Genomic DNA, 13,232 nt, shown 5'->3' with positions numbered 1-13,232 from the left:
CAGTCTTCGATCAATTTGTGTTATTGTGTGACCGGATCTTCAAATCATTTTGATCTAAACGCGACATTATAATGCGATTCGCTCCGAATATGACATTACAACAACGCTTCGAAATAGTGCCATGTTATCCCGATTCATCTTAATCGTAAGTTCAGTGGCGCTTCGTATATACATACCAGAGATCAAGATCAATCATAAACCTAGCGGGGTTGCACCACGCGAGCGAGCACTAAAACGTACTGCAGATGTATCATTTTGAGGACATTGTACGATCCGTATCGGTGATTTAGGCTTTCCACGTAAAGCAAAGCTCAATATGCCTATAGGGATACCATATGTCCTCTTTTAAGATGATTTTCCCTCTTTTTTAAATAAAACTTAATTGTCCTCTGGGACGCTCAAATGTCCACTATTTCGCTATTTGTCTTCCATTTTTTTTCTGAGTGCAAATAAGGCGACTATACAGAGACGACTAATTAAGATCAGCCCTCCACAAAGTACCATCGGTAATCGGCTTACTCTGGAACAGGCGCGGAGGTTGAATAAAAAAAGGTCAACCGAATGGAAACTGTCCGTGGAAACCAGATTTACTGTATCGACGTGGAAAGTCGTACAACATAAAACCATCCATCATCGGCATTGCGTAGAAATAAATGATCCGGGGAAAAAGTGGACGATGAAGAGCTATTTGGAAAACGACGGAGCGACATCGAAACTTGTTGTATGGCATCATAATCTGAAGGGAGGTACGTAACAAGATGGCCGCCCGAGCGTAACAAACGAACACGTCCACGTAACTGCGATGCGACTGTAACATACGAAGTCGCACCACTCCGAGTGAGCTCTTGGATGTGTGTCAAGAGATTCGAGGTGAACATCGCATACCAGAAGTCTGCAGATTTGCATGACATGAAGCACCGGATTTCAGGGAATTTGTAGAATTCGCACGAAGTTAGAAATATCCATTATAAAACTATATTTCGGTGGGATGGTTTAACAATCACGGGCAAGTAAACGTGTTTTATCGTGCAGTGATCCTTGTTGCATTATTCGGTATATGGTATCCTTTTATAACAGGAGTGAGGAACCTGCAGCCTGTTTTGAGGTGGTCCTGTATGTAAATTACTAATAAAATACAACATACTATAAACATACTTGTAGCAATATTCCCTTGAAATATTTATTCAACCTATTGTTGATTTACAATCGATATATCCCCATCAAACTAAATGACGTCTAACGTCCGTATGGATTGTACAAAAATATAGGACATAAACACTCTCTTTCCTCTTCTTGCGGTAAAAAATTATTGATCAAGTGTATGAGTTTCAATGTGATCGAACAGGTATAGGCGAAATGTGCAATCGCTAGATCGTTCCTATTGTAGCTGTCTGAATCCTTTTGCTAATCTTGTCGTCTCTTGGCGAATGAAAAAAATGCACAGCTGAGGAAGGAGTTTCCTGGAAAAGGGATGAAGAACTACATCGTTTCCAGTCGAAATAAGTTATAAACCTGTATTGCAAATTACATACATTTCATATGCTCATGTATTAGCCTACATGTTACATAAATTTACAAAGCCGTGCCAGCATCATTCCACCTTGGATCGCCGGATGTCCCAGAAAATACTGGTAGAATTACCCTTCTTGCGCCACGTGGCGTAGTTGATCAGCTGCTAGACTTGGACAACCAGACAATAATTCTAGTCGTCGAATTAGAGCGGAAGACTGGTTATCTATTTTGTGCAATGTTTCTTTGCTCTAATTCTAACTGTAATCTAATTTCTGAAAATCCTTCCTGGAAGTGATATAGCCTACAGGAGAAAACATTTGCCGTTCTCATGCGTTTGAGAATGAACTCTGTTTTGCTACGAACTGAACTTTATTTTTGTTGTATATGTCATACTAATTAGTGGGGCGATTTTTTTTGACCTACCAAGCTGAAGATTTTAACCTAAAATATCAAGGTTGTGACATTTTTTGACATAAAAATATAATTTTTTACCAAATTTTGACCTCACGTATGTAAATTAGGTGTTTTCGCTCATTGTCAAATTTGCACTACTCATCTTCATTTCTGGTTGGAACTGTCTGTCCTTACGAAGTAGTTTGGCCTGAAAAAAGGGTTTTTGACTTAATAACTGACAAATTTCTACATGAAAAACTTTTATTTTAACGAAATCTGGAACTATGAAAAATCCCAGTAGCTACATCACGCATTATGGTAAAAAAGTTCAAAATTTATTTTAGTACAAGGAAAGACACTCTCCTACATTTTCGGGTATAAAGTGTCTGTCCTTACTAAGTAGCTTTCCAAGATTGGAGAAAGAACGTTCAACAGCAGCAGCTGTTGGCTAACAACACTGAAATTGTGCGTACACTGCTGGTGACACACTTCATGCTTCATTCTAACAATGTTGTCTACTGCGCAATTTTTCACCATGCGGTTATTGGTGTTAAAAGAACCATGCAATTGCCGAGAAGTCTTGCTTCAGTTTGGATATTGCGGCACGTTGACCGTAACACCATGTCAACCTATTTGTTTCATTCGACCGTTTATGATTCACAATGAGTAGACAATTGGCCGTCTACAACGGAGTCCGAGTCATAGTGTTGCGACTTGCGACTCGACTCCGAGTCCAAGTCATTGTGTTCACTGTTCAGTTTTGAGCTCCACCCGGTTCAACCCCTTTTTTCCAACTCTGCTCGAGCTATATAAAATGGCTCGCATTCATAATATAGTAATTTTCCTCTATCCTAACAGTTTCTGGCCGTATTTTCCAAGTATCAGGACCGATAGACGAATTATAAAAAATGTGGTGAATTTACTATTCTTCGAAGTTACAATGAAATGTCTGTATTGATCGGCCTATAGTGTCGGGTCATATGACTTGGTTCGATTCATTCACAATGACTCGAGTACAAGTCGAGTCAATACAAGAGAAATCGTGACTCGAATCATTACAACCCTGCTAATTAGGAATTAAATTCAATCTCCAAGTTTTTGCAAGTTCAGTTTCTCAAATTAAAATCTAATTTGGAAACAGCGTGTACCTATAACTCTAATTTTAATCTAATTTGGAAAAGCGTAAACGGAGTATCATGCAGCGTGCAGACCCAGGTTCAGAGCCTATGCATTAGTGCGGGGTGGGCCGACAAAATCCCCAGTCTGACTCCAATCCTGTTTCTTCGAAATGAAGTCTGACAAACACGGTTCACACGGTTCGGGTTCAGATTGGTATTGAGTAATTCAAAAACTCATAGGCTGCTATTGGTTGAGTGATGGGAGAAAATGGTACACCGACTTTTCGGGGTCATTACGTACCGTGACACAAGAGCGCCTTCTGTATAATTTCTCTCGTCGAACAGGTTGACATTGAATATCGAATGCCGTATCAAATAAGTTAGAACCCAAGCGCGGCACGAGTCCGACTTCATCAGAAAAACTGTGAATTCGGTCCCGATACGAGTACGTGTCCTGAACTACTGCGTAAACGAGTATTATAACTCTTTACGACCCATTTATTGGCTGTTGCAACTGCATGTGTGGCATTATTTGCTTTTCGCCACGGGAATAATACAAAATCGAGATGCCTGGTTATTTCCTATGTACGAGGACATTGAGGTCATAATCTAGTCCAGAGGTCTCAAACTCAAATGTGCTCGCGGGCCATTTCCTAGTTTTTGATGACGCCGCGGGCTGCAGCATCAATAATCGGGATATCTAATGTATAGGTTCCAACTAGGCCTTATTTGACGGGTCCTTGCAGACAGGCATTCCACAATAATCGTGGGAATGTGATTTACTATTGCATTGTTCACGCTTGACACGAAATAAAATCCGATTTTCAAATATTTGAATAATATTTTTTGTGCCAAAATAATTTTCTAATAAGTTATAGACATAATACGAGAGGATGCATCATGACCAATGTTCCCTCTAATTTTTGACGAGTCTGCGCAGACTCACCAACTCACTGCGCAGACCCTACGACAACAGTGCGTAACAATGAAAAAAAAGTCATCACTTCGGATTTTTTGTGCGCAACTTAGATTTTCTTTGCCCAGAGACCGTGTCAGCACTGCGCATTTGCGCACGTGCGCAGCATAGAGGGAACATTGATCATGACATCGTAAAACTGTCGGGTTATAATAGTGCAGCTAGTGGACCTTTGACGTGCCACAATTTTATATAGTATATTTTAAAATATACTGAAGATTGATCTGATATCAGAGCATTTGAGCGGTGGAGCCTAATCCTGGTTTTGATAAAGTCGTGATAAATATAGGCTATTGTTATTGTCATTGCCAAAGTCAAATTAAATCAGCGTTCGATTTTGCCTTCGATTATTATTGGAACATATCAATAACAACTTGAATATAATAATTATTGAGCCACAGTAATAGCATTGCTTCTTAGTCTTTTTAGCGATCATACCCCTTTTGTGCTTCCAATGAGATTTCTCGTAGCGCCTGTCCATTTTCAACACAATTTCTAATGGTACCTATATTAAAATCGGAAAGCCCATTCACACAAGACTATTTTCCAGTTGAATAAATTGGCCAATAAAATATTCCACAGCATATAGGCCTAATTCCACAATGCATCTCACACACCCTGATGTGGTGCTTCGTACCCCGAAGGGGTCTACGGACCCTGCTTAAGAACCCCTGGAATAGAAATGTCCAATCGGCGAATAATTCATTGGTGTTACAGCTGTAGAGCGTAGTGCTGCCCTACTCGCCTCCGATAATAACATGGACAGAGAGAACAATAAACAACACCCAGCATGTAACCAACTATACGTCACGGGGGTCAGAATGCCAATGGTTGCCATACTGACCTGATTAGATCGTTATATACCCTAAGCAGCGAAAGCTACGACCTCTTGATATATTTCAATTCTCCATGACAGTTTCATAGATTGTTGCGCCCGTAGGATTAACAAGTCACCGTTTCGATTCGCAAGTCCTTGTCTGATTTTAACGTTTGATCCGACTCAACTCGAGTTATTTTTATTTAATCAGTCAGTCAATCTAAAACCGAGTAAATTTACGAGAAGGTCGCACCAAACCAAATCACAATTTTAAGTCACGAATCATCAACGGGTCATGTTCTAACGTCATGAACTAGACATGTGACGTAATAGCTGATCTTCTACCTCATGGTAGCTTTTAAAAGTGATGTGATAGTGAAGTTTGTTGAGATCCCAGTGATTTTTGTAGTAGTTTTAAATTGAACTTTAGGCTCTTATATCTAAAAAAATATATGGCACTTGAACATATTGTTGAATACTTAAAATTCCCAAATGCCGTCGCGGGCCGCACAAAATGGTCTTGCGGGCCGCGTGTTTGAGACCTCTGATCTAGTCGATTAGAAATCGACTTGCTTTTGCTAATATTACTTTTTACTAGAGCAGTGGTATCAGATAAGTCATCTGTAATCCGAGGTCTAATCATAAGAGTTGAATGTACTTTTTGTACCTCACGTCACATGATTCATGTGTTCATCAACTGTACCATATCAATACGAGATCACTACTTAAATTTGGCCTAGCCGTATATTGAGTGGTGGCAGTTGTTTTCTGACGTTGCATTTTTGAGATATAGCCGAAGGTCACTCTGCGCTTCTATATGGGCCCCAGTGCTTCCCATTGTTATAATATCTGAATAGGTTGCAGATTGGATACTTCGTTTTCGGCAGAGCAGGGTGCACTTTCTCGCCTTCTCGTCTGAGGTGTATTGCGTTTAGGTTGCTGTGAAAGTGATGCATCAGAATAAGCTATAGCGAAGTCTAGTAATTCGCTTGTGTGTAAGTTTAGGTCAAAGCAATTTGAACAGCCCTAGTGTTTAATTCTCATGGAGAGGAAAAGAAGTCCAGATACCTAAGGGTCTGTGTCATATATAGGATCGTCTGTGGTGCTCATGGTTGGTACAACGTGTCCAACATAGGCTATGAGAAGCAGCAAGTACCATAAACTATATTTAGCCTACAGAAAGCTGCTCCATCACCACCGGCATCCTGACTACGGGGTGATATATATATGAGGGATCGTTCAGCAGTAATCCAGCATTGTGTAATTCAAACCCACGCCAGTTGGATATCACGAAATGGCAGGTTCCGCAGCGCAGGCATGCGCCGGAAAGGTTGTTGCTGTTCCTGTTTTGTATTCGTGAAGCCGGAAATATTGTTGATACTGCTGTTTTGTATTCATGATGTTTCATGGTGTTTCATCCGGGGTCGTTTTACACCAGACCGATATCCATATTTTAGGATTCCCGGGTCACCGAGATATGACGCGGTTCACTTTAGTTCTGGGCTTTTGAAAGAAACCGCTTATGCGGATCAGATTGCCATTAGGTGGCTAATAGACGAAACTCCAACACATTCTGCAATCGCACTGCAACGCATTGGTGATGCAGTAGTAGCGCACCATAACCCTCAGCATAGGCCTAATACTCGCCATCGGCGCCGGGAATGTTGGGGTATCGTGTGCGTCGCCTGGACATAACATCCAACTACAATAATCTGGTTGATGCAAGCTGTAAATCAATGTGTAGGTCTACAGAAGACGCACACTGAAAGTGTTGCATGTAAGAGAAGAAAAGTTTCACATCCATACTATCGAATAGCCCGATGTTTGAGCATGCAACACAAATAAAAACTTAGAGTGGAGCATGTGGCACTTGGGCATATGACTTTGCATCCTCACAACTAGCCCTAACAATAACCCCAACCTAGCTCTAACCCCAACCATAGCCCTAACTTTGACAAACATGCCCAATTGATCATATGTTGCATGCTAATAATAATTGCTAATAAACCGAACTATTGTAACACATTCTTACGTGTCCACGGACCATATTGACAAGTGAGAAATGTTCGCCCTCATGATATTTTTTTACAATTCATAGTGGTGTCCAAGCCCTTGCACTAGGACCGGTTAGATCGAGGACCGACTAACCCGTGTATAAAATCCTTTGTTTGGTCACCGCGCTTGAACTGAGTTCCCTCCCAGACCGCTCTAGTACCACCAAACAATGCCCTGCTTCCTGCACCATTTTGAGAAATTTGCAATGATTGACTCACCGGACGATCCCTAGCGTGTAAATCCTCTCGCCTCTCTTTCACACGCACACACAAAAAGAAACACACATACGCATAGTATATACAGACCTGCTGCATGCGCGAGCCGCATATCAAAAACTTTAGCTTTAAAAGAGCCACAATACAAAAATTCAAAAATGCGAATTTATGACGTCACATTGAAATGTAGGCTATCGAATGAGGTTTAGTGGTGTATGGTGATACGATGCGTCTCCACCTGGGCGGCAAGGTGTTTAAAATCAGGCTGATATCACGTCTAAGCAGTGCGGAGCGGTTCATTCAAGTGCTGGAAGTTTTCAGCTCGGTAATCTCGACGACATTTTCCTGGCCAAACTCAGCAGTTATTGCTAGCCTTTGCAATGCAAACGGAAGAGCCGTGTTCATATTCACCATTGCTAGCCCGGAAATGATTGTCACCTGCGTTGCCGTAATTAAATATCAAGTTCATTGTTGAACACAATGATATATCATTGATTGATGACTACTCGACCAGGTATACGTTGTTGCGGGGGAAAAGTTTCTGGGAACTCGAGTAGAGAGTTTAATTGCTAAGTTCTAACCCTGTATAGAGCCACCTTTCCCTAAATTTCACAGGTCGTAAACCACGAGAAAGAAAACAACACGACGACAATACGCATATTGTTAATACTTGATAAAATACATCAATTTATAATCAGGTTAAACGTCTCTAGCAAAATGTCGAAAAGCATATGCCTGTGTATTGTGTAATCATGAAAGAGCCGTAATCAAAGCTCAAAGAGCCGCAGTTTGCCCACCACTGCTATATACCATCCATCATAGACAGACAACGTACGCATTTTCATAATCTTGTTTTTCTGGCACTCTGTAAAGCAAAACAAAAATGGGAACACATTTTACGCGGGAGAGTACAGAAAAAACATTCCTGGTGGGCACGCCTTCCGCGAAACGCGAGTCGAATTTCCGCGCTTCCGCGGTGACAATAAACCTTTTACAAGTGTGCCATATCCGATCATTTTGATAGTACTATAGCATAGCACGTGTATAAAAAGCGACAGCTTTCCACTTTGTTAGCAATTGAATAATAACAGCTGAAAAGAAGGGGTATAGTAATATCTAGTGATTTCAAGGACGGAATCCATAAGTAATGAAAACTAATATTCTCATCTGCTTGATTGCTTTTCTCCTGATATTTGAAGGATGCTCTTCGAAGGGTGAGTATGTATTATCAATTGAATGGCGATATGCATACAGTTTTGTGAGCATATATCCACGATCATTACTTATAACTCAGACCGGCCGATAAAGTGTCGGAATTGTGTGTATTCATATGTTCATGAAGTCGAATTATCACGAAATATTAAATAAACGCAAGTTATTAATATATTTCCCTGATGCTCTACTTTCGTTGTCAAGGCGCGATGGAGCGTTGATTCCGTGTATCTTTCGTTGCAGCAAATACGGAGGAGATATTGAGGCGTTTCTGCAACAGAATGTGCAAACTAGTTCGCCTGCCTAACGGCGAATACGTATTGAAGAAGAATTGCCGTAAAATTTCCAGACCGAGTAACAAATATTTATTAAAAAACGAATGCTTGCAATGCTAATCACGTTATTGTATTCAGAAATAAGAGATATCTGCTTCAACTGCCAAGACAACTGCGAGGTGTACGAACCGGGACCCTAGACGTGAATGAATTCCAGAAATTAGTCTGCTGTTGAAGCCATGTTCTCTCTCTATTTGTTACACTACTACGCATTTCAGTAAATGTTGTACCCTATCGCGTTTTCAAATACACTCAGATATCCTAACTGCCAGTAATAATTGGTTGAGATTTTTTGTACCCTACTGATTCTTTACATATCGTCCTAAAAATTAGCTCTCGCGTGGAGTTAGAGAATTATACACACCGTGGTTATGAGGCCCGCTTATTTTTTGCCATAATAAGCAAGCAGATGTGGGCGGTCAGATTACAGCCAGACTCATGCGCACGAAACGGAAATGACTTCGAGCGCTAGATATAGGTAGATTCATATTTCGAGAGAGCTCGCGGCAGGAAATTGAACATGCGGATGTTGGCACCGCTTCATGACAACGACTAGTGCTCTTCGCCGTGAAATAGTTTCAGAGATATCTAATTAGAGCCCCATCGATGTCATAATTTCGCTTCCACCAAAATATTACAGATATATTTTTTAACGCTAAACTGATATTTGAATACTGTATTCTTATTGAAATAAATCCTAATCTTCAATTGTATATTGAGGTTCTGTACTTCCAAGATTCTCTTCAAATACAAACTGATATCTTCCGCTGATATCAAAGTTGGACTTGTTCAAAGTCGAACACCCAATTACTGATAATAATTTGAAAAACACGTACCGTAACAGCTTCATTTATTTACAATAAAACTGAAGTAGATTAGGAAAATACCAACATTCTCATTCCAACATGCGTATAATATTTATAGTTATGGAACAAAAACGTTGCCTGCATTTTCATACATCAATAACATCATCCATCAAAAGCATTAAAATTGCCTTTAAACATTCAAACACATGGGATGCATGATGTGAGCAAGATAATGCTTTCGCTTACCGGGACATTCCCCGTGCTGGTTGCAATCTCGAATCAGACTCCATAATTACTCAGGCCTGCACTGGTCTGACATGCTGAGTATATATAGATAACTAGCCTACAGAGGTTAGTAATATAACGAGGGGTGAGCATTCCTTTTTCATAACCTAAATATGATCAGCCGCAAGAATCTTACTCAGTCTCGGAAATATACAGTAAGGTATAACGTGCCTCTTTACATCACCGTGTGAATGGGTAGGGCATACTATTGTGTAGCATGGAGCTTGAGCTGGAATAAATCGTGACCATGTGTTAAATATTTTGATAGAAGTAGAGTTTTCTCGGATTCGGATCCAGTTTTTAGGATCCAGGATCGCAGCCGGAGCGTAAAATTTGCACTTCGCCCAACACTCAAGCTTTCACTTGAGACTCATCATCGCTTCTGACCATAAACTGCCCGACGGCAGGTCGGTTTAATCTTGCGTATTAAGTGCAAATCAGGCCATCCGCACTCTATGGCACCTAATTGCTTTGACGCTAATTTCAATGAGTAAAAACGAGTCGAATATACTAATCATTATGGATATATATCACAAGGGTGTGACGGGTTTCGTTTAGGTGTACTATACTCTTTTGCGCCTTCTATGGGTTTGTAGGTGAAAACAACACCCTCTCCATCTCTGGGATATATCTTCAGATGCATTGATGTAGGCCTACTCGACTCGTTTTCATTCATTAAGATTGGATTGGAAGCAAAACTTTATTCCAGAAAGTGCCGTTTACCTGATTTGAACCATAGTCTATGGTGGAATTCGGCAAAATACACTATATTCGCTGACAGTGTAATTCAAATGTATATCACTGCGGTCCAATATCCGATGATAATCGTATTATGGATGCAGGTTCGCCTGATGCTGACCATACCTTCCGCAATTGTCACGTCACATGGATCAGAATGCTACTCAGATATTTACATATTGCAAACAAGCAACCACGCTGGAAGTTTTCAGTATTTGTTATCACGATTTAAAATATTTCCACTCCTGAGACCTGACATGCATTTATTTGCATAGTCATATTCTCGGATCCAAAACATCGGTTTTATGAGACTGCATTATAATTTCATCACTTTGTCAAGTATTTGTTTGAATATTAGTTTCAGCGCCACGTAAACGTAAACATGAGTTGGGCTTTCAGTTCCAACAAAGAGTAATGTTAGCTGGCAAACAACTCGTGATTTTCCGCCGGAATATGCTTTGCAATGTTCTAGGCGAGTTTGGAAGTCAAGGCGCAATCAGATTATCGTATATATAGTGGCTTATTGGACGATCACCATTCACCGTTCATGGGTTGGATATAGACGAGATATCCAGTGTCAATCAATACGAGGTACGTTGACGGTTCAAGGCTAGCCGAGGTACACTTTGAACTGATGTTACTTAGAGATCTGGCAAGACGTCAAAACACTACAACATTCTTTCCGCGTTTGGCGATGTGTACCTTGTTGTAATTGAATGTATGAATAACGAACTTATTATCCTAATCGCTGATGTATCGTGTATATACAATATTAAATATTGATATGTCAAAGGCAAATAGGCAATTATGATATACAAATAATTTCACTGATACTGTGATTTAAATTTCAGGAGGCACTGCTCAGTCTTTCAAGTCATCTGTAACCTGCATCAACGGCTTCGAGTATTGACGTGACATGACAAATAATACTGGGTTAATATCACGATAAGTATTTGTAATTTCTTCAAATACATATTAGCAAAGCAATCATCCAGCAGAGGGGTTTGATCCGATGATTCGTCTAATGACGAACAGTGTCGCGTCCCGTGCATGGTTTCTCAACTGATCCATAGTGCATTAGAATATCGCTTGAAGAAGAACACATATTCCCTAAGTGAAATGTGTCGCAACCCAAAAGCAGTGGAACCACGTCATAATTATCATATTCAGTTAAAGTCCATGTAAAATCGCGTTACTGATGTAGTGCATAGAGTGTAATGAAAATTGTGCCGTCAGGTTGAAATACGAAGGCTTATTCACATTTGTGTATTCAGGGTTGTAACAGCAGTCACATTCGCAGGGGTGTCGGTAGTCATTTTCGTGTTGTGCCTAGTCGCACAAAAAGTGTTGAAAACACATCAACCACCATTACGACATGTCGGAGCAACGAACCAATATTTCGAGACGTCGCCAGGTACGTCCAGATTTTTTTATTTCGATTACTAACTCGCGCGCAATTTCCGAATTCTTTCGACTTCTACAGTGTCTATTCAGTCTTTGATGATCATGTTCATTCGCCAATCGACATACGTTTATTATGCGAGTATTTGATCACATTATTTGAGTAGTCATACGAGTGCGGTACTGATATCGTTGGTTAAGTGTGTATTTTTCTCTACAACAATGGATCTTAATCTTAACTAGTCTTCCGAGCCCCTACATTAATCTCCAAGCCTTCGACGAACCTTTATTTTTCGCTGAGTCACTAAAGCAAACATTTACCATAGTAGTACATTACCGTGTCAATGAGACTTCTTTCATTGTTTTTTAAGGCCAATGTACCGAGATTCGAGACTTTGTCTGTAGGAAACAGTAATTGTCATGCCTTTTTCGCTTGCAAGTCGGTTTCGTGTTTTTGCTTCAACACACATCAGATTATCAAACGACTGTTTGCATAACTAAAGTATTTACGAATTACATGAGATCTTGATAATGAAACGATGCTCTATATTATTTAACCTCTGTCATATTTTAGAATCACCTTATCGGCTGCCAGGATACATCGAAACTATGCAACTATCCTCTGAAGAGCCGCCTCCCTACAGCTCTTTTCAAATGTACGATCAACCCCCGCCTCCGTATCGCCCACCGCGAGGAACGAAATTTTAACCGTTATTTTTTACATGGCATCTTATCAATTTGTAATTTCACAATTCATGCATCAAATTCCATTTGATATCTATTACGTAAATCGTTTCAGCGTATATATTTGCGCTTGCATGTTGCTGTATATACGATGTCACAGTGCGTGCAGATCGTGTATAACGCGTAATGTTTGTTTTATGCATAATGATCCAGGCAGAAGAGCATACTTTTTATTGTATGAAGTTTCCCATGAAAACTCGGTAAAAGTGCGGTTTACATTTACAGTGCTACGATATCTGTGTCACCAGCAAACACAAAAATTTCATAGATGTTGGTCTCATTTTTGTACATATTATAACTTCTTGTCCTATCTTTTCTCTGAAATTATTTGTTGATACAAAAAATTAGCTCGTGAGTAGATTTGTATACCAACGCTCGTACATAAGACTAGCACATTTCATGCATTACGATTGCCGATAAAGTAATTCTTCATGCACGACAGTACTATTGCAAGCTCGCTCGATATCCAGGTCATTAGGACGTAGGACTTATGTAGGAGTCAGAGTTAGATTCGGTTGTCGGGTACGGATTGGCAATTTTGAACGAATAGGTACGCACTACGCAGTCCTTACACTTACAGCAATGTTAAATAATAGGGGCTTCGAATACCTAAAATCAATGAAGT

General features: G+C 40.2%; 2 long non-coding RNA genes across 2 annotated transcripts; both read left to right on the top strand.

Moving 5' to 3' along the window:
- Positions 1-8,084: 8,084 nt before the first annotated feature.
- On the top strand, positions 8,085-8,898 carry LOC145443547 (uncharacterized). Its single transcript, XR_013916465.1, has 3 exons — positions 8,085-8,300; positions 8,542-8,652; positions 8,712-8,898. It is a non-coding gene; the product is annotated as an uncharacterized LOC145443547 (long non-coding RNA).
- Positions 8,899-10,590: 1,692 nt separating this feature from the next.
- On the top strand, positions 10,591-12,915 carry LOC145443545 (uncharacterized). The gene is made up of 4 exons (XR_013916461.1): positions 10,591-11,053; positions 11,314-11,395; positions 11,737-11,876; positions 12,438-12,915. It is a non-coding gene; the product is annotated as an uncharacterized LOC145443545 (long non-coding RNA).
- Positions 12,916-13,232: the final 317 nt, after the last annotated feature.

This window comes from Botryllus schlosseri, chromosome 7 (assembly GCF_051294905.1).
Source record: "Botryllus schlosseri isolate E-star chromosome 7, Bs_hap1, whole genome shotgun sequence".
NCBI lineage: Eukaryota > Metazoa > Chordata > Ascidiacea > Stolidobranchia > Styelidae > Botryllus > Botryllus schlosseri.
The sequence above is the reverse complement of the archived record's forward strand: the minus strand, read 5'-3'. Positions and strand labels throughout refer to the sequence as shown.